Source organism: Pseudonaja textilis, chromosome 2, assembly GCF_049901715.1.
Source record: "Pseudonaja textilis isolate UNSWEBS1 chromosome 2, rPseTex1.2, whole genome shotgun sequence".
In the NCBI taxonomy this organism is placed as follows: domain Eukaryota; kingdom Metazoa; phylum Chordata; class Lepidosauria; order Squamata; family Elapidae; genus Pseudonaja; species Pseudonaja textilis.
The window spans coordinates 207,331,418-207,359,226 of NC_141991.1; the positions used below are offsets into that span (position 1 = coordinate 207,331,418).

Sequence of the window (27,809 nt, forward strand, 5' to 3'; positions counted from 1 at the left end):
CTGGGTGCTGAAAAAGAAGAATGTGTATGTATGTATGTATGTATGTATGTATGTATGTATGCATGTGTATGTATGTGTTGTGATTGGAAGGATCGGTCCTGTTGGGAGTTTTGACTCTGATGACTGTTAGATCGTGGATTGACGTCAGAACCAGGAAACGTTAATCTGAAGGGCAAGCCAGTTAATTAGCACGTTGCCTTAATGGGTATAAAAGGACACAGCTGAGCTGGTGCATTTGGCCAGAAACAAAATGACTATTTGAGTGAGGACGTTATAGCAAAGAGCCCTGAGGCTGAGGATTTATTGCCAGGACTGGTTTGCTGGACAGAGTAAAGATTTATGCTGTGGTTTCTGCCAGCCATTATCTTGTAAGACTTCTTTCCATTTGATTTAATTGTGAAACGGCTGTTTTCTGTTTTGTTCGTTTGAATTTTGAAGGGGAGTCATAACATGTATGTATGTGTAGATATATAGAAAGAAAGAAGAAAAAAACAATCAACTGGTTAAACTAATCTTCTAATCCCTCTGTCAACCATTTGGTATTGTATTTAGCAGGTAGAAAGTTCACAAATGGTTTCCAATCTCTTTATAAAGCTGTGTAGTCCATTACTTCTAACCAACACAGTCAATTTCACCAACTCTGCTAATTCAGTCAGTTTCAGCCCCCCCCCCCACTTAGTCCTCCTGATCTTGGAACTCTCCATCCTTTATAATTTTAAAATATTGTTTTACATTTTTTTAAATTTTTACTCTTAAATTATTCCATTTCTATTGTTTTATTGTATTGATTAAATTGTACACTGCCGAGAGTCCCTCTTCAGTCAAATGTTTGATAAGTAAGTAAGTAAGTAAGTAAGAAAGAAGGTAAATAAGTAAGTACATTAGCTTTATAAATTCTGAGCTATTGCCAGCCAGCTTTCCTCTACTTCTTCCATAAGGATGATTCCCAGATGTTGATTTTTCTCTGTCTCTTAAAACCTCTGATTTCTTGCTATCCATTTGCATTTTCCTATACTTCAGTGATTTCAGAAACTAATATCTTGATGCATTCGTATTGAGAGTAGAACATTTTTTTCCCAACTGGAAGGACTGCATACTGACACCCTAACTGCCAACTCCTGGCTAATTCTCTCCTCAGCACAGCTAGGCAACAAGCCATTAAAAATACAATTTTGCTGGCACGCTATTCTCACAGGATTTGCTATATGCAATGATTTTAAATGTCCTGGGATATTGCAGTCCATAGCTATTAGGATAAATGTTTTCCAAATAGATTTTTTAGTACACAAATATATCTGGATGAAAGTATACTGTATATGTATTATAAGCATATTAACAGATTTTTGAAGGAATGCAGACAGCTTTTTTTGTTAATTTGCAAACTGCTGGAAGCTCTTAACCAGTGAACTCAGCAGCTGTCCAGCTTGAAACAGAAGGAGTAAACACAACAATGCCTGGCATTCTCTTCATTCACAATTGGCTACCTTGGACTCAATGGTGATTGGCTAAAAATACAATTTGCAACCTCATGTATATATTTATACATTTTCATATGTATAAAATACATATGAAAATGTTTGAGATTTGCCTCTACTGATTTGCTGATCATTTTGGAGAGGCAGCACTTTGGCATTTATTTACTCAGCTGAAAGGCTCCTTTCTTTCTAAAGACCCTGAGCTGCTTAAAATGAATAACATAAAATTAGAATAGCCAAGACAACAAAAAGGATTATGTGTTCCTTGGCAAGAAATTGCCTGTCTAAAGAGTTTGCTTTCAGAGTTCTTTGAAAATATAACTGGAAGGGTGTAGTTCAAAAATTAGGAGGTAAGCTATTTCAGAGCAGGGGACAATCACTGAGAAGACAGGAGCAGAAATTTCTATCATATGACATTCCCCTGTCATATGTGTGTCTTAAATTATTTTTTATCTCCCATGGCTCTGACTATTACCTGGCTAGGCTGGAGGGGAAAAAAACACCTATTTTTTTTTTAAACTCTACATTATTTGCTGGTTTTTTTTTTCTATTTTTAATATAGAAAACATATGTTCCAGTGAAAAGGAAGTCTAACCTTATATCTCCATTAATATTAATCAAAAGTAAGCACCACTGAATTTAATGCCTGTTTGCTTCAAATAACCGTGTTTAGGATTTTCTAATTTGCTTTTAAAGTAGGCACCAGAAATTTATATTACAGAGAGTGTGGGGGGCCTGAACATGAGTGAGTGAGACATAGGGAGAGAGAGAGAGATCCTTAGATCCCTAAAATTATTTTATTATATTTCATTAAGAACATAAGGTTTAAAGAATTTCATATGCCTACTTCTCACTATCACAATTATAATGATGAAAATCATGTTTAGAAATATATCTGCTTTATTTTAAGAGTTAGATCAAACAAGCATAAGTACTGTACTGTTTTAATCAGATTCATAGTTAGGAATGTTTAATATTTATCTGCAAAATTTCAGTGCAGTCAGTTTAGGACTGGTGTTTTGGGTATTAAAATTGATTAAATTGCTTTGACAGATTTACTTCTGCTTGGAGATTCTTACTGTTTCTGTTCTGCAGTAATCAATCCCCAGCATGAAACATTGCTGGCTGGCAAGAAAGTGGAGAGGGAATGAATTTTCATGACGCCAAAAATCATCAAAGCAAAATGAAACACATTGTGGTCTGCTTGATTCTCATTTTTATTTATTTATTTATGAAGGAAAACAGCCAGCCTTGCTGTAAAAAAAAAAATCAATGGCATTAAATATATTACTTTTGGCTATCTAGAAAGTCTCAAACTAATGAGAGATTAAGAAGCATAAGACATGGAAATTGTCAACATTTGCCCATTTGCCTTTTGAGAAAGTTACCAGAGTTGTATGAAAATTTCATTAAAATATTGATTATGTCTAGGCTCACTAGACACATAGTTATAGAAATGGAAAACATATATAGGTAGCTTTATGCTTGCATGCAGTGGTTTAGTTATAAAGACGCTACCATACACAATTCATTTTTTGTTTTTGCATTGGTTTCCCCATGGATCATATGAAATTATTTTCATATGAACATACATCAAGACTTCAATGTAATCCCTATGTATGAATTAATCACTGATATAAAATATTAGGAAAGGGCTATAACTAGGCTTAACAGTATAAGAATCCAGCTGCTAAATTGATTAATATAAACCCTAAGATTGTAATGATCCTTATAGTTATTATGTTGAATCCAATAGTTTAGGTCTCCAAATGGAAACAGTTTGTAATTGTAGAACCAGAGGAGGAAATATATCCTTTGCCTCCTACAGCTTCCCCACACTTTTAACATCTGCTTTGAATTGTCCTCAACTCTTCTAATACAGGCCTGTAGCAGGAAGTAGAGTGAGAGAATTTCTTGGCTCCCATCTTGTAATTTATAATACATACTGTTTCTGTTCTAATAATTAAATACAAAACTTGGTTTGATTCAGGAAAATCAAGTGAAAGATAGAATTAACTCAAGCTGTAGCAAAGGATTACAGAAATTCAAGCTTCACAGGTGCATTTTAAATAAGGTTTTAATGACTTATTTATATGCCCACACGGGCAATTGTAAATATTGTGGAAATCCTGAAACATAGCAGCAGCAACAACTTTCAGACCTCTTTGAGAATTTCTATTAGTTTTCTTTCTTGGATTAGGGAGTTCCAAATGATATTTGAAAGCTCCTATTTTTTGACAAGTATTCCACCAAAGTTGGCTAAATCAAATAATATACTGGCCACCTTTCTTTTTTCATATAGATAAGTTGACCCAACTCATAGCATAGCCTTTAGCCTTAAAAATAGAAGTATTTCCTTCCCAGCAAGGCAATATGGTGGAGACAAGGTAGACTGAGAAGCAACATTGATCTATCTACCAATACTTTGGTGTTGGCCACTAGAACCGAAGTTTCTACCTCTCTTATTTGGGAACAGAACAGCAATATTGGTAACTAAAAAACCTTCTTAAGAATCATTTCTAAATTATTTAGAAATAGAACAGAATAGAATAACAGAGTTGGAAGGGACCTTGGAGGACTTCTAGTCCAACCCACTGCTCAGGCAGGAAACCCTATACCATTTCAGACAAATATTTGTCCAACCTCTTCTTAAAAACTTCTAGTGTTGGACAATTCACAACTTCTGGAGGCAAGTTGTTAATTGGTTAATTGTTCTGTCAGGAGATTTCTTCTTAATTCTAGGTTGCTTCTTTCCTTTATTAATTTCCATCCATTCCTTCTTGTCTTGTTGTCCTGCCTTCAGGTGCTTTGGAGAATAGCTTGACCCCCTCTTCTTTGTGACAACCCCTGAGATATAACACAACCTACCTAACTAACTGCTAGTCTGTGAGGCTGAGGCCTAATCTTAAGTAGACAAAACACATTGCTGCTCAGTGAACAGCAGTTTTGTTTTGCTTCTTTGCTGGACAAAAAAATATCCCTGAATCTAATGTTTGCTGAAAAGCTACCTGAATTCCATCTCAATAGCAGGCATCTATGTATTATTTCCCATTTTCTTCTTCAGAATAAAATTAAAAACATATTTCCATTTATTTACATGGATTTAGGTAGATTTGCAGGCCAAGCATATATTGTAAAAGAATGCATCCACAAGCAATCCCACATCTGTTTGGCTTTCTCCAAAACATTGTTGCTTAGATGAGCCAGGTGCAATAGACCACAACATGAACTCTTCTAGTTATACAGAAGAGATGAGTTGAATGGTGCAGTTTCTCATAGCTGCTAAAGTTCAGTTAGTCATGCAAATTATGCTTGTTTTAAAACTATTAAATCAGCAAGACCTTTGATTTGTTTTGAACTTGGGACAGAACTGCCACAGCCAGGCTGAAACAATCCAGATAACCACCAATTACTGGCAAAATGACACTTAAACTTTGTGCTGCTTTCAAGTAGCTAGTCAGAGATTTGTAGTCAGAGACAATATAGTAGCCCTAGATTTTTTTTTTAAAGAGAGTTTTATTTAAGCAGTACAATTGTTGGACACAATACTTATAATTTTCAATATGTACTCTTTAGAACAAACTATAGGCAGTCCTCATTTAATCACCACAATCTGGGCTAGGAATTTGGCCATTAAGTAAAGTTATTGGTAAGTGAAACTGTAATTTTGCTAATGATCTTACTTCAGTTTTCCTTTGCTTTGTAGACCTTATAGAATTTATAGAAAATGACAAATGTAAGGATTGGTTTAAAAAAGACTTTTTCCTCATTGTTAATGAAGCAGTTGCTAAATAAGGACTATTTATATGTGATCTAGCATTTGAGCACGGAAACACAAGACTTAAGTACCTATCTTTGTTTAGCAGTGACTTGTTTTGTTTGCTATGTAAATTCCAAAGTGAACTTGACACCAGATGCAGATTCACATGGTATTTGGAACCATAACCGATTTGACCTCATTGTTATGTATTGTGTTGTATGCGACCAGTCTTTTTAGTTTGTTTTAAAACATTTCTCAAAATGACTTTGGGGAGCATATATATATAAAAAAGAAATCAACATAACATCCATCATCAAAATTGCCCAAACCAATCATACTTCTCCATTAAAATATAACTAGAAATAGATGCCCAGTAACACTGAAGTGTCAAATACTTGCCAAAAAAGAAGTATCTTTGGTCTTTGAAATATCAAGAACAAAGTGACCACTTCTGGGAACAGGATATTCCATAACAGAGAAGCAACCACATAGAAAGACTTCTGGCCTACAACTTGATCAGCTCTCAGTCAGGAATTTAAGTGCTGTCTAGATGACTTCCCTTGATGGATGCAATTATTATGGATAAAGTAGTCACTAATTATTTATTTAGCTATTTACATTGATTTATATAACTGCCCATCTAATAAATGTGACTTGCAGTGACTGACAAGGATTAAAAAATACAATACATATAAAATTATATGAATACACAAATACACATAACCCAGTACCAATTAAATAAGATATAAGTGTGTGTGTGTGTGTGTGTGCCAGCCAAAATACAATTCAAATTAAGTAAAGTAAATGCTATACACTCCAAACAACTAAAAAAGGGACTTCCAAAATTGCTATATGCTAGCAGCATGGGCTCAATTACTATCTTGGTCCCCAATCTGGGAAAACAGGCAGGTTTGAAGACTTTCCAAAACTTTCCTACCTGACTACTCTTCCATAGGTAAGTGTGCTATGTAACTTATGCTTTTTCATGTGGATTATTGTTTAGGCCAGCAAGAGACAATAAGCAGCTTTGCAACCATATACAAATATTAGTAAGAGAAATATGAGAGAACCCGATTGTTGTGGAGTTGAGCCAGGGTTTCTGTATGGACAAAGAGGTTGATCTTAAGATAACAGATAATCAGAGTTGGAAGGGACCTTGTAGGTCATCTAGTCCAATCCCCTGCCCAAGCGGGAGACCCTACACCATTTCTGACAAATGGCAGTCCAATCTCTTCTTGAAAGTCTCAAGTGATGGTGCTCCCACAACTTCCAAAGGCAAGCTGTTCCATTGGTTGATTGTTCTCACTGTTAGAAAGTTTCTCCTTATTTCCAGGTTAAATCTGTCCTTGTTCAGTTTCCATCCATTATTCCTTATCTGGCCTACAGGTGCTTTAGAAAATAGCTTGACCCCTTCCTTTCTGTGGCAGCCCCTCAAATATTGGAAGACCGCTATCATGTCTCCCCTGTCCTTCTCTTTACTAGACTAGTCAAGCCCAGTTCCTGCAACCATTCATTGTATGTTTTAGCCTCCAGTCTCTTAATCATCCTGGTTGCTCTTCTCTGTACTTTTTCTAGAGTCTCAACATCTTTTTTATAATGTGGTGACCAAAACTGGATGTAGTACTCTAGGTGTGGTCTTACTAAGGCTTTTTAGAGTGGTATTAGTACTTCCCTTGATCTTGATTGTATCGCTCTGTTAATACAATTTAGGATTGCATTAGCGTTTTTGGCTGCTGCTGCACACTGCTGGCTCATATTTAGCTGGTTGTCCACTAAGACTCCAAAATCCCTCTCACAGTGACTGCTATTGAGCCTGGTTTCATCCAGTCTATATGTGTACTTTTGGTTTTTCTTGCCTAAAAATAGGACTTTACTTTTCTCTACATTGAATTTCATTTTGTTAGATACAGTCCAGTGTTCTAGTCTGTCATGATCCATCTGGATCTTGACCCTATCTTCTTGGGTGTTAGCTATTCCTGCCAACTTAGTATTATCTGCAAATTTGGTAAGTTCCCCTTCTATTCCCTCATCTAAGTCATTAATGAAGATATTGAAGAGTACTGGGCCTAAGACAGAACCTTGTGGCACCCCGGTGCTTACTTCCCTCTATGTAGACTTAGACTCATTAAGGACTATTCATTGAGTACGGTTTGCCAGCCAGTTGCGAGTCCATCTAGTGGTGATGCTATCTATTCCACTTTTTTCTAGCTTACTAAGAAGTGGTCTACTTTGTCGAATCCCTTGCTGAAATCTAAATATATTATGTCCACAGTATTTTGCTGGTCTACTAATTTAGTCACTGTGTTGACAAATGAAATAAGATTGGTTTGGCATGATCTGTTCTTAACAAACCCATGCTGACTGGTAGTTATTACTTTACTTGTTTCTAGATGTTGGCAGATCTGTTTTTTTATTATCTTTTCCAGTATCTTCCTGGGTATTGATGTTAGGCTGATTAGTCTATAGTTTCCTGGGTTTGTTTTTTTTCCTTTTTTGAAGATGGGAACCACATCAGCTCTTTTCCAGTTTCCCGGTGCTCCAGGATATTTGAAAGATATGGTGCAGTGGTTCTGAGATGACCTCTGTCAGCTCCTTTAAAACTCTGGGATGTAATCTATCAGGCCCCAGTGATTTGTTTTCATCAAGATCAGACAGGTGTTCTCTTACTATTTTTTGTTGTTGTTGTTGCTTATTTTAACTTTTATTTCAGGTCTGTCTTTTACAGTTATGTTTTTGGTGGGTTGAGCTATAGTTTCTTTTTGTGTGAAGACCAATGCAAAGAATGAGTTAAGCAGTTCTGCTTTCTCTCTGTTGCCTGTTATTTCCTTGCTGTCTTCTCTCTGTAGTGGACCAATCGTTTCCTTGATTTTTTTCTTGTTATTTATATGTTGGAAGAAACTTTTTTTGTATTATCTCTGACTTTTGTTTTTTATTATCTTTGACTTTTGTTCTGAGCCTTTGCTTTTCTGACTTCATTTTTGCAGATTCTGGCTATCTGCTGATATTTTGCCTTAGTTGTATGTCCTTCTTTCCATTTTTTTGTACTTGTCCTTTTTTTCTTTCAATTTGCCAGAGAAATCTTTTTGCAGCCATGCTGGTTTCTTCTTAGATTTCTTGTTTTTCTTTCTCAGTGGCATTGTGCTGGTTTGAGCTTCTATGATCATACTTTTCAGAGTTTCCCAAGATTCTTGAGTTGTTTTCCCCTTTAGGATTTTCATCCATGGAATCTTTCCCAAGTTATCTCTGAGTTTATTGAAATTAGATCTTTTAAAATCCAAGACTCTGGTGTCATTATGTTCTGTTGTTTGTGTTTGTGTTATGTTGAATTCTAGTATGGCATGGTCACTCTCACCCAAGGTTCCTGCAGTTTCAACTCCCTCTATCACTTCTTCTCTGTTTGTAAGAATTAAGTCCAGTATGGCTGTCCCTCTAGTTCATTCTTTACCTTTTGGACAACAAAGTTGTCAGCTAGGTTGGTTAGGAACTTATTTGATTTCTCACTTGGTACAGAATTAATTTTCCAATTGATATCAGGATAATTGAAGTCTCCCATTACTATTCTTGTGTGTTTCCTGCATATGTTTGTTATTTGGCTGGCAAAAAGGACATCTATCTTGCAAGAAAATAACACATGGATAATATTTGCAGGATTCAGGCATTCAGGGAAGAGATAGTTTTGTTATTTTCAGGACCAATCTTCCTGTTGAGAATTACTGTATAGTGAAGTTTTCTGACAAGAGATAACTTTCCAAAATGATTTCTAGAAGGAGAAAATTAGTTGCCTCCACCATGCTTTATTAAGTGGAACATTTTTCAATTTTTGAGGTTCTGAAGGTTGCATTAACACTACATATTAATTCCAGAAAAGATCCTTGGAGAAAGATTGTAAGCGCCCACTCCTTGTTTCCCTTATTCCTTGTGCTATGAACATTAACCTTCAGGTTTATGGAGGAAAAAAAAAGGAAACTAACCTCTTTAAGAAGACTGTTGTTTGGCCCAGTCAAAGACAAGGTCAGATTCAGCATTCAGATTCCTTTGTTTAAAGGTATGCTAGCCTGCTTAATGGATTCTGATGCTCTGAATATTTTTTTTTTTTTTTGCCAGAAATTGCCTCTGACTTTTATATGTAAAGATTAACATCTTCATAAAAACTCCATTGGTACATGTTTTATACCATCTCAAGTTATTCAAGCCACAGATGCCACCCATTATGGATCTCTGCCCAGTCTCATTATAATAACTTATCAGGAACTGATGTTTGAAGTCCTGTTCATGATTTTATCAGCGCTAATTGCTTTATTTCATCCATATGTCCTGTAATTTTTGGGCATTAAACCATTAAAGCTAAAAACTATGTTTTCATTCCCTTTTTACCCCCTTTATTTTAAATAAAATTCCTTTTTAAATTATAGGTTGATGCTGTTGCAGTTTCTCAAATTATTTAGATATCATGGGAAAGTTCTTCTATAACATAGCAAGCCAAACCAGAAGGGAGAATTGTCCCAGAACTGGCTTTAGCCTTTAAAACTACATAGCTATGATGATGCAGTGGTTAGAATGCAGTGTTACAGGCTAACTCATTGCTCACTGCCAGCAGTTCGATTCTCACCAGCTCAAGGTTGACTCAGCCTTCCATCCTTCCAAGGTTGATAAAATGAGGACCCACATTTTGGGGAACAATATGCTGACTCTGTAAACTGCTTAGAGAGGGCTGTAAAGCACCGTGAAGCAGTAGTTAAGTCTAAGTGCTAAATGCTAAAATGGGGTCTTAATGACCTCAGAATAGAGACAAATAGTGATTTATCTTCATCTTGATCTAGGCTTCTAGAACAACTAGATCTTTAAATATTTTTATTTTATAAAATAGACTCTTTACTATTTTTATAAATAATTCAGGGCAGTGAATTTACCTAATAGTCTCTCTTCCTTGTAATTCTCTCTTCAACAACAAAGCTGGGAGGGGTTTGGCTGAGAGAGAGAGTGATTGGGCTGGCTTTCATGCCTAAAGCAGGATTAGAACTCAGGTCTCCTAGTTTCTAGCCTCATGTCTTAACTACTGGACCAAAACTGGCTCTTTTATAATTTTAGACTAATTTCTTATTTCCTTTTTTTTTTCCACATGTTGGCTATTTGTCGGTATATCTCACTTGTTACTGCATCCATTTTGCATTTTCTATTCATGTACCTTTAGCTCTTTTGTCCCCAAATCTCCCTAGACATCCACAATGGCTTTCTAAGCAGTCCTATCAGAATAATGTGCAGAATTTTGTTGTGAGATATTTTCAACCCTCTTGCATTTCCTTTAACAAACAAAAGGGGTTAAAAAATTCTTTTTGTCCACTTTTCAAAATCTTAAATCAAACATCCGGTAGTTAGCTGTGGTAGGATTAGCACACCCACCTGCTTTTTTGACTTGAACATTTTTAAGTTTGCAGAATATCTTATCACAGACTTCCATTCTAGAAGATGAGGTTTGCCATATATATATATATATAGTATTCAGCTTTGTTCAGGTATTTTCCCATGTCATTATAGTTGTGCTTTTAAAGTTGTAGCAACGTTTTGGCAGAATCTCACCTGCCATCATCAGGCTTCTGTATGGCAGGTGAGATTCTGCCGAAACGTTGCTACAACTTTAAAAGCATAACTATAATGATGTGGGAAAATATCCGAACAAAGCTGAATACCATACATGTAAGTACCCACGAAAACTTAAGAAAACAAATATGTATGTATGTATGTATGTATGTATGTATATATATATATATATATATATATATATATATATATATATATATATATATATATATATATATTTCTACTAGTTGTAAGGGAGCTAGTTAAGCTAGCCACATTTCAGAATGTTGAAAAAAAAATCAAGTACTTTGATTAAAATTACGAGACCTGATATTTCTGGTATGAATATTTATGATTTAGTACTTGTTGTATTATTCAAATATACCTCTGACACATTCTTCATCAGAATTCTTAGCCTCTATATACGTGAAACATATCTTAGCTAGTGCACATTATTTTTCTTTATGCAAGAGGAGAGATTATATTTAGGACTTATAGCAGGAGTTAGGCATTGGGCACAGTGATGTTCAGAGTTATTACTGTTCTGGCAACATGAGATAAAATGAATCCAAGTCCTAGAATGAAATTTCATTTTTTTTACTGCACACCTGATCTTATTTGCTTTAGAAGTTAGTTACTGGAACAGTTCCACACTGATGTTAAATAGGCCATGAACACTATGAATTGGGCTTCAGTGGTAGATATCAAAACATTTTTCTTCTATTCATAGTAAACAAACACTTTCTTGTTGATAAAAAGCATCAGTACTTCTATGTCTTTTGACTTAAAAAAATGGCCACAGTCATTCTTTATGATTTCTTCAGGTCCCCAGCTCAGGAAGTCTTGTAGAATCATATATATTATTATACTATACACCTTATTTATTTCTCTTGAAATACAGCCAAAGCTCAGTCTTCTATAGGAGTGATACAGGATTAATGTGTCAGTAAATTGTTCATTGCTGCATAAGATGAGAAAGAGCTGGACTGACAGGGGCCTGGCGGATAAGTCTTTAGGCCAGGAAGTTTTCTGCCAAAAGGGATTAAACCTGGAGCTCATGAGTCTTTGACAATACCAGCTTGAAAATAAGAGATCCATGTCCTTTGTGTTTATTCACATGAGAATTTTTCTTCAATTGTGCCTTGTTTTGATGTTTTCAAACTCCTTTGGCTAGAGAAAGTTTAAGCCACTTTTTTACTTCATTCTTTTTTATTTATATACCTATTATGTACTCAGAAATATTTCTTGGACTTTTTTTACACTTCCTCTCAGTGCTGCTACTGCCACATTTGAGCATTGGTAGAAAAATGTAAAATAAATAGCTATCAGTTGTTCAGTAAATATGAATTTTGCTCCATGTTTCTGAAGTCTCACTGATTAGGAATTTTCCATTATGTCACTTCATTAACTCTGCTTCTTACATATCTATAAGGACTCCTTAATTGGCTGCTTTTGTGCTGTACTTATTGCCAGACTCAGCATGGATTTGCTCAGCATGAGACAATATTGTTTTCCCCCCATTGTGAAACCCAGATGGATTTGTACTGAAAGAGTTCCATATATCAAGATGACAGAGAAGATAAAGGTAACAAATTTATAATGAAGGAGGCCATATATTTTGATATATGGATGTGGTATGCATCTGTATCTGCATAATATATCTATAGCTACATCTGGAATTCCACAAACCTTTATATAGATAATATTTCATTTGTATCCCCTTCTTTCCTCCAAAGAGTGCAATGTAGCATGTATTAGGGTTTTTTTTAATTTAACCTGTATAAAACATTGCGGGATATGTTAGACTAAGTGATAGCCATTTAGCCACATTCACTCCATAAATTTAATATCTGAGTAATGGAATTATATATTTTTTCTTTTGTTTTGTTCCTTCAAGATATTTCTAACTCCTGGCAACTGCCTGGACTAGTTCCTGCAGTTTCCTTGATTTCCAGAAGTGGTTTGCCTTGTTTGTTTCCTAGCTCTGAAAGAGAGTGACCAAGATGGCTATTAATTCTATTATTTCTATTTCTATCTATTTCTATTTCTTTCAGGAAGATATAATAAACAGATATGATGCTTGAGAACAGAGGGAAACAGACCAATTCAAGATAAAGAAAGAAAAAGAAAAAACAGTAAGGAAATTATACTGAAGTTTTGATAGAATGGAAATACTATTGAATACATTGAGATGCCCTTAATGGAAACCAACAAGAAAAGCGTAGCCCAAAGACTCTGTGATAGTCCTGAAACTACCAAGTAGTTCAAACCTGACTGAAGGTTCTATAGATTGTCATTCCTCAGCAGGGTTATCTGTACCTAAAGAAGCAAAGAAAGCCTGCTCATTTTATTTAATAATATTATGGACATAATATAGTCCACATAAACATATTCCTAGAATAGGAATTTATTTCAGATATCCAGATAGCTGGAAGCCCTGTTTGTCTAGGTATGTGAGCCTTTCACCCTAGCCTTCCAGTTGAAAAGAAAAAGAACAATATATTGAAACATAAACAACTACATGTGCCTGTCCCCCACCCCTTTTTGCATTCAAGATGTTCACAGATGCAATATGGATGGCTACTCCCCCAAAAAAAAAATCAGTTTGCCATTTTTTTTTAATTTGGATGCATTTCTTTCACCTTTTCAGTTTAACCAATAGCTCTGGAATTCCTAGCTGGTTCTAATCCAGGTTTGTGTGATTTAGCTTCTGGAATGAGCCTAATATCCTGAGATATGCTGCATTTCTAGTCAACCTCAGTTAAAACTTCTGTCCTTTCATAAGATATTATATAGCTATGTTGCTGATGCAAACAGAGAGAGAGATTGCATCTTCTTAGCATATATTCCTTTGATTATTACAAAAATACCAATTTAGCTTATTTGGAAGCTTATTTAGATGACCTACCAATATGTTGATAGGAAGAAGTGGCATGACTTAGTGGACTGAATGAGGAAATGGGGAAAGTGGACTGAGGCATAAAATTTGATGGAGGGAGGGAGGGAGGGAGGAAGGAAGGAAGGAACTTACAAAACATATATGCAGTATGCTAAAAGAATACAATTCATGTCAGTATTTCTGTCAGTCTCTCTCTGTGTGTGGGATTAGCCAGGATCTCTTTTGCTGTATCATTCATGCCCCAGCTGGACCTGGCTTGACAGAAGCAAAACTCTGCCAATGATCTCTGGACTTTCTTCCACTCTTGGCTATTCTCTTCAATGTTTGATTTTGCTACTAACACCTCTTTCTGGGTCAGCAGTCTCGTTTCTAAACCAAGAACCAGACTGCAGCCAGAGACATCAGGAGGCAAATGGATGGAGGGGAAGCAAATAATGAAAGCTGGGTTGTATTTGCCATGGCACAGATTTGACCCTTTTGTATATATGTCATGACAACTCACACACATACATAGAGGGCAGAGCTTGTGGCATGATGCTGAAAGGAAGTGACATAGTGTGCCAGTGGTAATGCAGCATGGACCAGCAGCCTGTGTTTATGAAAAGGATACTGTCTGATTTAATCACTGCAACACAGACTCTGTTACTTTTTAATTTAGTTAAAAAGGACACAATATTTCAGCAGTTTGAGTTTTAGCTTCTGCTTGAATGAACCATCTCCATATACAAAGGCTGCAAATCAATATAGAAAAAGAAAACCCACTACATTTTAAGTAAATTTGTGTTATCTACTTTACAATGGTTACATTAATGTAATCATTAAAACATGTGAAGAATGGTTGCTGTAATTGGGCATGGCTAGTCTAGAAAAAAGAAGGACTAGAGCAGGGGTGGGTTTCTACTGGTTCTGTCCACCTCTGTAGAACCGGTAGCTCTGAAGAGCAGCAGTTCTATGTCTGCTGATGCTTTTGCCCACCCACCCACACAGGCTCTTATCTGATCTTTATTTCCTAATTTTTCAAGTTCAGCTGCTGAACAAGGCACAGCTGCAGTTAAAAAAGCAGGAAAAGAGGGCTGTTTCAAAGGCTGCTTCTCTGCATGCAGTGTGCTGATGACGATTTACAGGCATGCACTCACAGCATACAGGGAAGCACATCATAAATCACCGAACCTCGTAAATCCCAAACCGGTAGTTAACCCTGTTGTATCCCACCCCTGGACTAGAGTGATATAACAGTATTCTAGTATTTGAGGAGCTGATACAAAGAAGAGGTGTCAACTTGTTTTCCAAAGCACAAGAAGGCAAGACAAGAAACAGTGGATGGAAACTAATCAAGGAGAGAAGCAACCTTGAATTAAGGTGGGTCTTCCTAACAGTGTGAACAATTATCCAATGGAATAGCTTGCCTACAGAAGTTGTGGGTGTTCAGTCACTGGATGTTTTTAAGAAGAGATTGGACAGTCATTTCTCTGCTTGAACAGGGAATTGGTCTAGAAGACCTCCAAGGTCTCTTCCAGTTCTATTCTTACTGAATTGAATTGATTAATGTAATCAGAACAGTACAAAGAGACAGCTCTTTCTTCTTCATTTTCCATTTTTTCTTCTTTTAATCAAAAGAACATATGTCACTGGCATACAAAACCATGTAATTTATCTCAGCAACAATTCAGTGTGTGTATGTGTGAGCTGGTTAGACATAAATGAATGGCTGTGTGACCAGTCTCCAAATGGCCTTTCTGCAGACATCTCACGATATATTTTTCATTCCAGTTTTAAACAAATTCAGTGAGAATTAGGAACTGTTATGCATCCTTTTTTGGTTTGGGTGATGAAAATAGCTGCATATTTTGGATGATCAGTTACTTTTGACTGACATATTCCATTTGCTACATTTTGCATATCTTGCTTTATTATTTCCACACATTTTTGTAGGTGGATCAGCTTACAAAAGAGGAGAAAAGCCTTTTGGAATCTATGTATTCTATTCACACATAGAGATTACCGTAGAAATGAGAGACATCTCATTTACACATTTTGACAGTGCATCTTCTAATAGTGCTGGTCACCACATTTGACAGCCATATTTCTGAAAGATTGCTCTTCCAAGAAAGATAATTCATTCTACCATTTACCAAGATGGTAAATTCTACCAAGATCATATAAAGTATTTATTTTTCTTCATGTGGTCTTACCATGCCATGGTCAACTGTCATAGTAAGTCTAAAAGTCTTTAAAATATTAAAAATTAACAGATGCACAATAGATACAATTGTGTACTATGAGTCTTTTAGGGTATCACAAAATCTTTAGTAATAGAACCATTATTGGACATCTTTATTCAATTTTTTTCTTGGTGAAATGAAAGATATTTCTTAATACCGAAAGTATCCTTCAAGTACTGTGGTTCAAAGCCATAGAAAGTGAAAGGTCAAAACCAACCCTTCAAAATTGCCTCAAATAGGGAAGATAAAAATATTGAAATAATATAATTACTTTTCTCAGTTTTACTTAACATTCTATCATTCTTTGTATTCAATGCAGTGCAAACAGAAGATTACCCAAGCAGGAATCCTTGATGTCAAAATAATCCTATTTTGTTATAGGTAGCAAACAAACTTAATCTAGTAAAATTTATCAGGGATCACTTGTATTTTCAGGGACAGATATGGGTTAATCAGCACAATTCAGATCCCTTCAGGGTTGGGTTTGCCTAACTAAGGGTCAGATTGGCTCTTTCATAAGAATCCATAACAGAGGCACTTTTCTCTCTTTTAATAAGCCAAACTTTTTAGGTTCCCCATTTCCCATTTTTTAAGAACAAGCTTCTTTCCCTTCTTAAAAAATTAGTGACTTTGTTGACTTCAGAAACAATTTGGTGTAATGGTTAAGGTAAAGTAGAAAGTGACTGAGTGACTGTGAGTTCTAGTCCCACTTTAGGCAAGAAGGCAGTTGGGAAATCTTGAGCTAATCATTCTCTTTCAACTCTAAGAAACCAGCAATGGCAAACCAATTGCCAAGAAAAATTCAGGGACCTGTCCCGGCAATCTCCAGAAGTTAACATTGACTTGAATGCACAAACACACACACACACACAGAAGGTGTGGGGTGGGGAAAGAAAAGAGATAGAGAGAAATATTATTGTTTTATCCATTTATTTTTGTTTAACTTTTGAAAAAGTTTTCCTACTAATGCATCCAACAAAAGGTAGTTACTAGTGTAGATGTGCTCTGAAAAGTACAATGGTGACTGAGGGGCTGTGAAATACCCCTGCTCTGATATATTCTCTGTATTGTTATGTCCATGGGAAAGGTATGTAGTGCATAAGAACCCTACTGAGTAATCCAGCATTTTTATCCAGCTTTGAGTTGGGATGAGAACAAATCTAATATTGAATAAAAGGGCAGTTTATTAAGGACCAGAATTTTTAGGTATATGCATGTATGATGACAAACAAAGGTGCCACGTTTTCCTTCTCATCTCCTGAATGAGGCATCTATTTTCTTTCTAGAACATGCCCACAGTTTTTTAAAATAGTGACTTTTTATATATTCAGCAAAGGACTCTATTGTGAAGATATGCATGTCTCTTAAGTGATGATTAGAGTCTTAGATGTAGGTTGTATTACACTGTTGAAGGAAACTAAGAAGAGTATTCTGGAATATTTTTCATTTGAGAATAAGTTGTACAAATCTCCAAATAAATGTTTTAGGACTGTGTATGAAGCAACAGTTTTAAAAGTTAAAGCCACAATGACTTTTTTCATATTAAGGCTTGAAGGATTGCTTCAGAAGCTGTTCATGGCTGCGTCCAAATGCATTGTTTCTGGACCTTTTGGTTTTTTGCTCTCTCTCTCTCTCTCTCTCTCTCTGTGTGTGTGTGTATAAGAGAAATAAAATAAAGCAACTGTGAAGGCAGATGCCAGGAACAGGTGTTTGAGCATGGAAAAGGATATGACTGCTTTAACAATTAAAGGGCAGGTGTTTCCATGTGTTCCAAGGTATTTCTCTCAAAGGACGTGCCCAGCCTATTTCACAGTTTTATCTGTCTGTAATATTGCCCTTTAATAAAATCTATCATTTATTTTGTTCTGTGAATGCTTTTCCTAATTACCGACTCTTCTATTTTACCTTCTGTTGGACATAGAACAAAAGAAGCTATATGACTTGGGGCACAACCACATTGCTATGTTAAAAAGCTGTCTATTTTCAGCTGGCAGAAAATATGTAAAAGACAATGCTGTCCTAATTTTTTATTTTTTCATAATAATAAGACCAGTGACTGGGGCTATGCTTGACATTTTAATGAAGGCAAGTTAAAGGAAGTGATTAATATATTTATCTGGCGTCAATTCTTTTCTTACCAAGAATTTCCTGCCACTAGAGAAAACAACAACATTTATTCTCTTTAACATGGGTTGGTGAAGAATAGGTGGATGGTGGTTTTCACCAACTATGAAATTGTCAGACTAACAACTCATCAGTGTGGTAGTGATTAAAATTTGTCGCTGGTGGTTGGGGATATTTTTGAACATGGGACTAGCACTTGATTGAAACATCACTTAACTTGAATCCTAAAATAAGTCTGGCAAATAAGTCTGGCAAATAAGACATGGAATAACGATATGAGGTGAAGTGGGAAGCAACAATTGATCAGATGTGATGTCCATTCTTCAGCAGTGTAATAAGATATTGCAGCGTGGGCAATATGCCCAATACTATTCAAATACTTGGCAACACCTAGAAGTAGCTGACTGGATCTCTACGGAACTAGAATGGCATAGGCAAAATTGGACACACTTCCCCATTCCAAGTAATAATAATGCGAATACATTAAACTCTTGACTCTTCTGGCAACTGGAAAAATCTGGCTCTTTTCTTATTGTAAGTGATTGTCATGCCCCTGGTGGAGACTGACTCTGAGGAAGAGGAGGAACAGCCAACAGGGAGTGGGAGTGTACCTCCAGAGGTGGTGGAGGAGGCTGGGGAAGGGCAGAGGCCGGCTGAGCAGTCAGAGGAGGATCCAGGCCTGCTAAGTATGGTTGGTGGGTCCCATGAATAGACGAGGCTTGAGTAGTGAACAACAGCTCTTTATTTAACAGATAGATTCTGAGACGAAAACCCTAGCGCGCGGCAGCTGTTCTTATAGAGCTGGCTGCGGCTAGGCAGCCAATGACAACTCTTTGAGTTTGCCGCGCTTGGTTTCAGCCAATTGTGGCAAACCCTGTATGAGCCAATCAGGAACATTCAAAACATCCAATCACGATCCGGCTTTTCTGGACCAATAGTTTCAACCCTGCTAATATGGAACAAGGCCCATCCCCTATCCATCCTAGGTCACGCAGGGAGGAGAGGATCAGGAAAAAGCGAGGTCTACTCAAGAGGAGATTACCATGATTCTCCTTGTGGCTTGCAGGTGGGAGCTATGTATATAAGTTTGCAACTGCGCAGTTAGAATTTGCAGGAATCAATTTAGTCTTCACCTTGAAAGAGGTTTATCTTTGCTGGCGTTCTTCCAATTGACTTTTCTCGCTTATTTTCCTGGAGTTTATGATTAGTTATCTTGGCTTGCTTCGGAACTCTCATCAGTGTGGTTTCTTTTGGTTTTTTGTTTGCCTAATTATTTACTTTTGTGATTTTAAACTGTGCCTAATAAAACAGTAAAGTTTAAGTTGAAGGCCTTACTGGACTTTAATATATGTTTTTGGGTTTGGGGTTATTTTGAGAGACTACGGGTCATCACATTTTGACTCCTGCCACCCCTTCAACTTATTTTTGTTTTTTGTGGGGTGACCATGGATCAGCTCAGAGCAGAGATTGCCCAGTTAACCCAGCAAGTGGCTCTTTTGACTACATAGGTGGCACAAATGCAAACTGCCCGGCCATGCCGAAAATGCCCAATGGCAGTGCCAGATAAATTTGATGATTCGCTGGGCCAATTTCCAGCATTTTGGGGGCAGTGCCAGCTTTACATGAGCCTTTGGCCTGAGGACTTTCCCACTGACCGGGATAAGGTGGGGGGTTTGATTAGTTTGTTGTCAGGCTCTGCAGCACGTTGGGCAGCGCCTCTGCTGACCCAGCCCAACCAGGTGTTGGACAATTATGCTGAGTTTTGCCGTCACGTTCGGGCCAGGTTTGAGGACCCTGTTCGAAGCCGAACAGCAAACATACATTTGAGAGAGTTGAAGCAGGGGCATGATTCACTCATGGATTATATTGCTAGTTTTGGGGTGGTTGCATAGGATGTACAATGGAACGAGGCAGCACTATTAGCCCAATTCCAGGAGGGTTTGTCATCGAAGCTCCTGGATGAGTTGGTGCACACTGAATGCCCTCACACCCTTCAGGAGCTCATGCATCTGTGTCTTCGTATTGATGCCAGACTTCAGCAGCAATGGGTGCGATGACGGACAGAGACCTTATCTGTTTCCAGCAAGATGGCGCCTTTGGTGGAAGTGCCTTTGGAGGAACCCCTTGCAGCTGGGGGCTGGCCGCTCTCGACTGACTCAAGTAGAAAAGAATAGATGTCATCGTGATGGTTTATGCCTCTATTGTGGCAATCGAGGCCATTTTGCGGCCAAGTGTTTGGTTAAGACATCCACAGCAGCGATACCTGCGCTGGCAGGAAACGAACATCGCTCAGCCTACGGGGATCTGCAGATTGGGTTGTAAAGTCCATAGGCCCACCATCTTCACCAACCTAGCCACCCTCGCCACCTTTGACATCTTCGACATCTCTACCACAGTCGCTATGGGTGAAGCATCTTGTGCTCCAGTAAGTGTGTTCGTGCCTAGTATGGGAGCAGTGGAGATCCCAGCTTTAGTTGACTCAGGGGCCACAGCCAATTTCATGGATGCTCATTTTGTCAAGCAGTGGTTCATTCCTCAGCAACAGGTATCCCCACCAGTAATGGTGGAGACAATTGATGGTCGCCCCCCTCATTTGGGACCTGTGGTTGCTGCAACCAAACCCCTTTGCATGCGTATTGGGCAGCATGTGGAGGAAACCGTGTTTTACGTTTCCACACTGTCTCATTTTCCGGTGGTGCTGGGTTTGGCCCATGATCCACAGATTGTCTGATCATCTGGAACTGTGCAGTTCCTTGATAGGAAGTGTGCCAACCATTGCTTGCACTCCTGTGCAGGGAGTATGGCTACACCCATGGACCTGGATCTACCTATGGAGTTGGTGGACTTTGCTGATGTGTTTGGGGAGAACGAGATGGATCAGTTGCCTCCGCATCGGGCGTATGACTGTCCAATTGACTTGTTGCCTGATGCAAAATTGCCGGTGGGTCGGATATATTCCCTGTCAGAACCGGAGTTGGCCGTGTTGCGGGATTTTATTGAAAAGAACCTCTGGAAAGGGTTTATCCAGCCTTCTACCTCCCCATTGGCTGCACCAATGCTTTTTGTGAAAAAGAAATCAGGAGAGCTATTTTTGTGTTGGGATTACCACAAATTGAATGCAATTACAGTGAGGAATCGGTACCCGCTTCCCCTCATCCCTGAACTGATTGAGAGGCTTTGTCAAGCTAAGATCTTTACAAAGTTGGACTTGCATGGGGCCTACAATCTGGTTCACATTTGTGCAGGAGATGAGTGGAAAACAGCTTTCCGGACGAGGTACAGGCTTTTTGAGTATACCTTGATGCCTTTTGGATAAACCAACGCCCCAGCTGTGTTCATGCATTTCATGCACAATGTTTTCCATGATTTGTTGGATCAATTCATGGTCATTTATTTAGATGACACTTTGATTTATTCAGATGCCCTGTAGGAACATTGCAGCATATGCGGCTGGTGTTGCAACGTTTGCATGATAACCACTTGTTTGCTAAACATGAGAAGTGTCAGTTTGCACAAACCACGGTTGACTTCTTGGGACCTCATATTTCACCTGCTGGGGTGAAAAATGGAAATGGACCCAGAAAAAATTCAATTGTTGCAGGAGTGGGAACCTCCACAGCAGGTTAAGGATGTGCAACAACTGTTGAGGTTTGCAAACTACTACTACTATTACTACTACTACTACTACTACCACACATTTATTTCCCGCTTTGCTGCCTTGACTGCTCCTCTTTCTAATCTGCTCAAGAAGGGGGAGAAGTTCCATTGGGGTGCTGAGGAGCAGGCAGCTTTCGAGGCATTGAAAGTCGCCTTTGTTTCTGAGCCTATCCTCAAACACCTTGATCCAGGCCAGCCATTTGTGGTGGAAACAGATGCTTCCAATGTGGCTGTTGGTGCGGTGCTCCTCCAGGCCTATGCTCCCATAGGCACCTTGTTCCCATGCGCTTATTATTCCCAGAAGTTGTCAGCTCCAGAGGACAACTATAAGATTTGGGACAAGGAGCTATTGGCAGTTAAGGTCACTTTTGAGACATGGTGGCACCACCTGGAGGGGGCTCATCACCAAATTGAGATTTGGATGGATCATCGCAATTTGGAACACCTATGTACAGCTTGGACATTGAACCAGAGTCAGGTGAGATGGTTCTTATTCTTTGCTCAATTTAATTTCCGGGTGACCTATATTCTGAGTGGAGGGAATCAACATGCCGATGCCCTATCTTGGAAGCCCGGGTATACCTGAAGGTGATTCCGTTGGAGCGGTTTGCGGCCACTGAGGAACCTGTGGACCTTCGAGTGAGGATTCAGGAGGTGCAGCAGCAGGACCCATTTGTGGTAGCTCGATGTCAAGAATTGGATGAGAATGGGAGACAAGAGACTCATTGGGCATATATTGGGGACCTGTTGTGGTTCCGTGATTGCATTTATGTGCCTGGAGGTCCTCTTCATAGCCTTATCCTATGTCAATGTCATGATAGTCTGGTGGCAGGACACTTTGGGGGGTTCAAAACACTGCACCTCATCTGGGCCATATCTAATAAAATGAAATTCAATATAGAGAAAAGTAAAGTCCTACACTTAGGCAAGAAAAACCAAAAGCACACATATAGAATGGCTGAAACCAGGCTCAATAGCAGTAACTGTGAGAGGGGTCTTGGAGTCTTAGTGGACAACCAGCTAAATATGAGCCAGCAGTGTGCAGCCACCACCAAAAAAGCTAATGCAATCTTAAGTTGTATTAACAGAGGAATACAGTCAAGATCAAAGGGAGTACTAATACCACTCTATAAAGCCTTAGTAAGACCACACCTAGAGCACTGCATCTAGTTTTGTTCACCTCATTATAAAAAAGATGTTGAGACTCTAGAAAAAGTACAGAGAAGAGCAACCGGGATAATTAGGGGAACTGGAGGCTAAAACATACAACGAACGGTTGAAGTAACTCGGCTTGGCTAGTCTAGTAAAGAGAAGGACCAGGGGAGACATGATAGCAGTCTTCCAATATTTGGGGGGATATTTGCCAGAGGGAGGAAGGGGTCAAGCTATTTTCTAAAGCGCTTGTAGGCCAGACAAAGAATAATGGATAGAAACTGAACAAGGAGATATTTAACCTGGAAATAAGGAGAAACTTTCTGACAGTGAGAACAATCAACCAATGGAACAGCTTGCCCTCAGAAGTTGTGGGAGCGCCATCACTTGAGACCTTCAAGAAGAGATTGGACTGCCATTTGTCAGAAATGGTGTAGGGTCTCCCGCTTGGGTGGGGGGTTGGACTAGATAACCTACAAGGTCCCTTCCAACTCTGATTATCTGTATCTGTATCTCTAGGACATTTTGGTGGCCGAGACTTAAACATGATGTGTCGGGATATGTAGCATCCTGTGGGATCTATATCCAAGCAAAATATGCTCCTGGTGTGCCCCATGGTCTCTTGCAGCCCTCCCCATGCCAGAACGACCATGGGGGGCAGTTTCATTGGATTTCATCCTTGAGTTACCACCATCGAATGGTGCCACAACCATTTTGGTGGTGGTGGATATGTTGACTAAAATGGCCCACTTTATTCTGTATGCAGGTCTTCCATCGGCCAAGATAACGGCTCAATTGTTTATCTCCCATGTTTTCCAATTACATGAGTTACCAGATCGCATGGTATCAGATTGAGGAGTACAATTTACGGCACGCTTCTGGCAGACCCTACTTGTGAAACTGCAGGTTTAGGCATGTCTGTCGTCTGCTCATCACCCAGAAACTGATGGGGGGGGGGACAGAGAGAGTGAATGCTATTTTGGAGCAGTACTTCCGCTGTTTCAGCAATACTCAACAAGACAATTGGGTGGAAGTGCTGCCGGTGGCAGAATTTGCTTATAACAATGCTCAACATGCATCCACCCATGTGTCCCCTTTCTTTGCTAACTATGGGTTTCATCCATGACTTTTCCCTTTAGCCCCGTCTGATTCCTCAGTTCAACAGTGGATACGTTTTTGCAGGAGTTAAAGGCCATGCACCACATGGTCTGCGATCAACTAAAGAGAGCCAAGGAAGACTATAAATAGTTTGCAGGCCAACATCATCGTGATGTTCCACCTTTAGCAGTCGGCAATTGGGTTTGGCTCTCTACTTGATATTTACCAATGATGTGACCATCAAAAAGGCTCAATCACCATTACTTGGGACCTTCTCTGGTCAAGGTGGTGATCAATCCTGTGGTTTATCGTCTCTCCTTGCCACGGACCATGCGTATCCATCCTGATTTTCATTGTTCCCTGTTAGTCCCTGCCTCGGCCGACAGTCCGCATAGACCGGCTCCATCACTGCCGGCCCCAGTAGGTCTTCTGGGAGAGGAGGAGTACGAAGTGGTACGACTGAGTTTATTAACAGTAATTTCCAAACAAGGTTAAAATTGGCTGGTATCGAACAGGCCACAACATAACTCATTTATGAACGAAGGGGGAAAATGTTACAAGCCATGGCTCACACTATGTTATCTGATTCAGATTTGCCTGAAACACTGTGGGGTGAGGCCATCATGTGTAGCAATCATGTATTAAACAATGTAGTGAACACAACAGGTGAATTGCCATTCAGTCATTGGCATGGCAGAAAACCAAATTTAAGTTATCTGCACACATTTGGAACTCCAGCATGGGTGCCTATTCTCTCACAAGTAAGACTGAAATCATTTAGATTCTGGGATCCAGGTACAGCTAATATTTATTGTAGCTAATATTTATTGTAGCTAGTGCTAAATTTCTTGAGCACGTTGGGTGGAATAGACTAGAACAGGAATCCAACAATGATGTTGTTATTGGCACCCAAGAAGTCCCTAATGATGAGATAGTTAAACCATCAATAGCCTTTAAAAAGGAAGAACAGTCACAGGAGGAGGTAAAAGAAGAGAAACAGGTGGAACAGGAGAGTCCACCAGAAAGCCCTGAGTTGCCTAGATGTTCAACCCATGTAACATAACCACCACATAGATATCAGGCTAGTATAGCATGCAAAGTAAATATAGTTCCTACTAACTATAAAGACCTGAAACTGTATCCTGCTAAGGATCAGTCTGTTTGGCAGGAAGGAATGTATAAGGAACTGAAATCCTTACAAAGGTTGGAGGTATATGAAAATGTCAGGTTACCACCAGGTAAGCATGCCATAGGGTGTAAGTGGATTTATAAAATTAAGACAGGTGTAGATGGGACTATTACCCATAAAGCCAAATTAGTAGCACAAGGATTCGATCAGTCAGCCAATGACTATGACGAAGTGATGCACCTAGCCTGAAGGCTACCACATTAAGAGCAGCATTAGGTGGGCAGATAAGAACAAATACATAATAAACCATTTAGATGTGGAGACAGCATATCTGCATGCACCATTGCAACACACTATATATTTAAAGAAGCCTTTGGGGATAAAAAAACTGATAACAAAACTGATTGCTGGAGATTAAAATAGAATCTTCTATGGCTTGAAGCAATCAGGCTATGAATGGAACCAATGCATAGTGAAGGAATTAACAAAGATAGGTTTTGTAGATGGCATGGCTGATCCATGTTTATTCAAAAAGGAAAGTGATGGTGTAATTTCATTGTTGCTATTGTTCACTGATGACAGCATTAATCACTAAGACTGATCAAGAAGCTACTGGGATTATTTCACTGTTAGAGAAGAAATTTAAAATAAAACATTTAGGTGAGATTAAACAGTACCTTGGTTTGAAAATAGATAAAACTAAGGGAGGCTACAAAATCTCACAGGCAGATAACATTAACCAGTTACTGAAGAACTTTAAAATGGAACTTTGTAAACCGGCTAAATCACCAATGAGCCAGGAGTTTAGTCACAGTGACGTGCTAAGTCCTGTTTTTAATAAGGACATTGATCAATCATTAATTGGTAGCTTATCCTATCTTAGTAATTGGTCTACGCCAGACATAGCATATAGTGTCAACCAATTAGCCAGGTTTAATGCTGAGTCACTGAAAGGCACTAGCAAGCTGCTAAGCGTGTGTTGAGGTATCTTAAACAAACAATGCATTATATTTGGAGCCTAAGGATGAACTAAGTTTAACCGCATATGCCAATGCAAGTTTCGCTACAGATGTACCTACACATAAATCAACATCAGGTACTATAGTGTTATTAGGAAAGGTGTTAATTGCATGGCGGTCTATTCGACAAAAACATTTAAGCGTATCAACAATGGAAGCTGAATTCTCATGTTTGTCTCTATTATGTACAGACTTAGTATGTTATAAACAACTAATGATAGACATGGGAATTAATGTAAATGAACCTATAGTTGTATATGAAGACAACCAATCAGCAATTCAGATGGCTTCCAATCTCACTGTAAAGACAAGATCAAAACACACTGATCTAAGATATCTGAATGTGAGACAATGTGTTCAAAGTAAAATTATTACACTGGAGTACTGCATGTCAGAGAATAACATTGCAGATCATTTTATGAAAGCCCAAGGCACTGTAAAACATAAGGCTTGCTGTGAGGAATATGGACTTAAACTGTAAGGTTTTATATATTGTCCTACCCAAAGGGGAGAATGTTAGGAATGATAGTCACCTAACAGTTGGGTTTGAAATATATAAACCAGGAGAGTAATTTAATACTATATCTTTAAGAGAATGCTGTAAGTGTGATCGGCTGAGGTTCTTCCAATGGCCATAAGATGGAGCCAGAAACCTGGTTTCTTTCTCCTTGCATTTCCTGTTTTTGCCGTATTGCCTGCTTGGATTGCTGTGAATCTTGCAACTGTTAGCAAACTCCATTTATTGAACTTTGTTTATAATACTTGACTTCGTTTTTGGATTATCCCTGGAGTGATACTAACTGCTTTAACTGTGTGTGATTTGGACTGTTTGTTGGACTTTGTTTACCCGTTTACTGGAAGTAAAACCTACATTTTACTATTCAGTGTATCTGTGTGTTGGTTGTGTGTTATTCAACACCACTCACACTATGTTTCCCTGAGTGCACTCATTCTCCTAATGGGGAATACCTCAACACCACCCCAATCACATTAGCACACACATTGGCAGCGAGGTATGATAGATTATGTTGATGGTAAAAACTGTGTTAAAGATGACTTTAAGTTACTCAGCTGCAACATTACAGTTAGTGATGACTTTAAGTGACCTCAGCTGCAACATGGGAATGAGACAAAGTCAATGGCACATAGATGTGACTTAAGAAAAAAAATCAGCTTATTCACGTTATGTTAAGAAAATGTAAGAATGAGGCTTGAATCTCACTCCTTAGACTAGAAAAAACATCAAAAATATGCTCATGGGCATACACTAATTGAAGATAATAGAATGGGGCATTCTGAATTTTGTGCAAAGCCTTAAACTAGTGCATATTTCCTCACATTTCTACATGGAAATGTTGCCTTTCCTATACATTATATTCCACCCCAAATCTTTCAAGAACTCTACATGAGATAATGTCATGCAAGACTAGACAAATCTGTTCCACAAACGAACAGTCTGCATTTATTTAAGGTAAACATTGCACAATAAATGTCACATTTGCTTTCTCATGTTGTTGGTACAAATTCCCATTTTACACACAGCAATTAGAATCAAATTCAGAAGCTTTCAAATCCACTCAGCTTTGTTATTTGAATGATGTCTAGGGGGTCCCAGAGTTCACAGAAGAATGCGGCATTGAGTAATGGCTTTATGGATGGTAGAAGAATGACCTATTCAGAGAAAGAGGCCCACATGA

The 27,809-nt window shown here is 38.4% G+C and overlaps 1 long non-coding RNA gene across 1 annotated transcript in view; it reads left to right on the forward strand.

Moving 5' to 3' along the window:
* The first annotated feature begins 307 nt into the window (after nt 1-307).
* LOC148127340 (uncharacterized) overlaps nt 308-27,809 on the forward strand; it is a 64,655-nt gene continuing 37,153 nt past the window's right edge. Inside the window, exons 1-2 of the long non-coding RNA XR_015741504.1 lie at nt 308-368; nt 12,867-12,947. This is a non-coding gene — a long non-coding RNA (uncharacterized LOC148127340). The remainder of the gene's footprint in view (nt 369-12,866; nt 12,948-27,809) is intronic.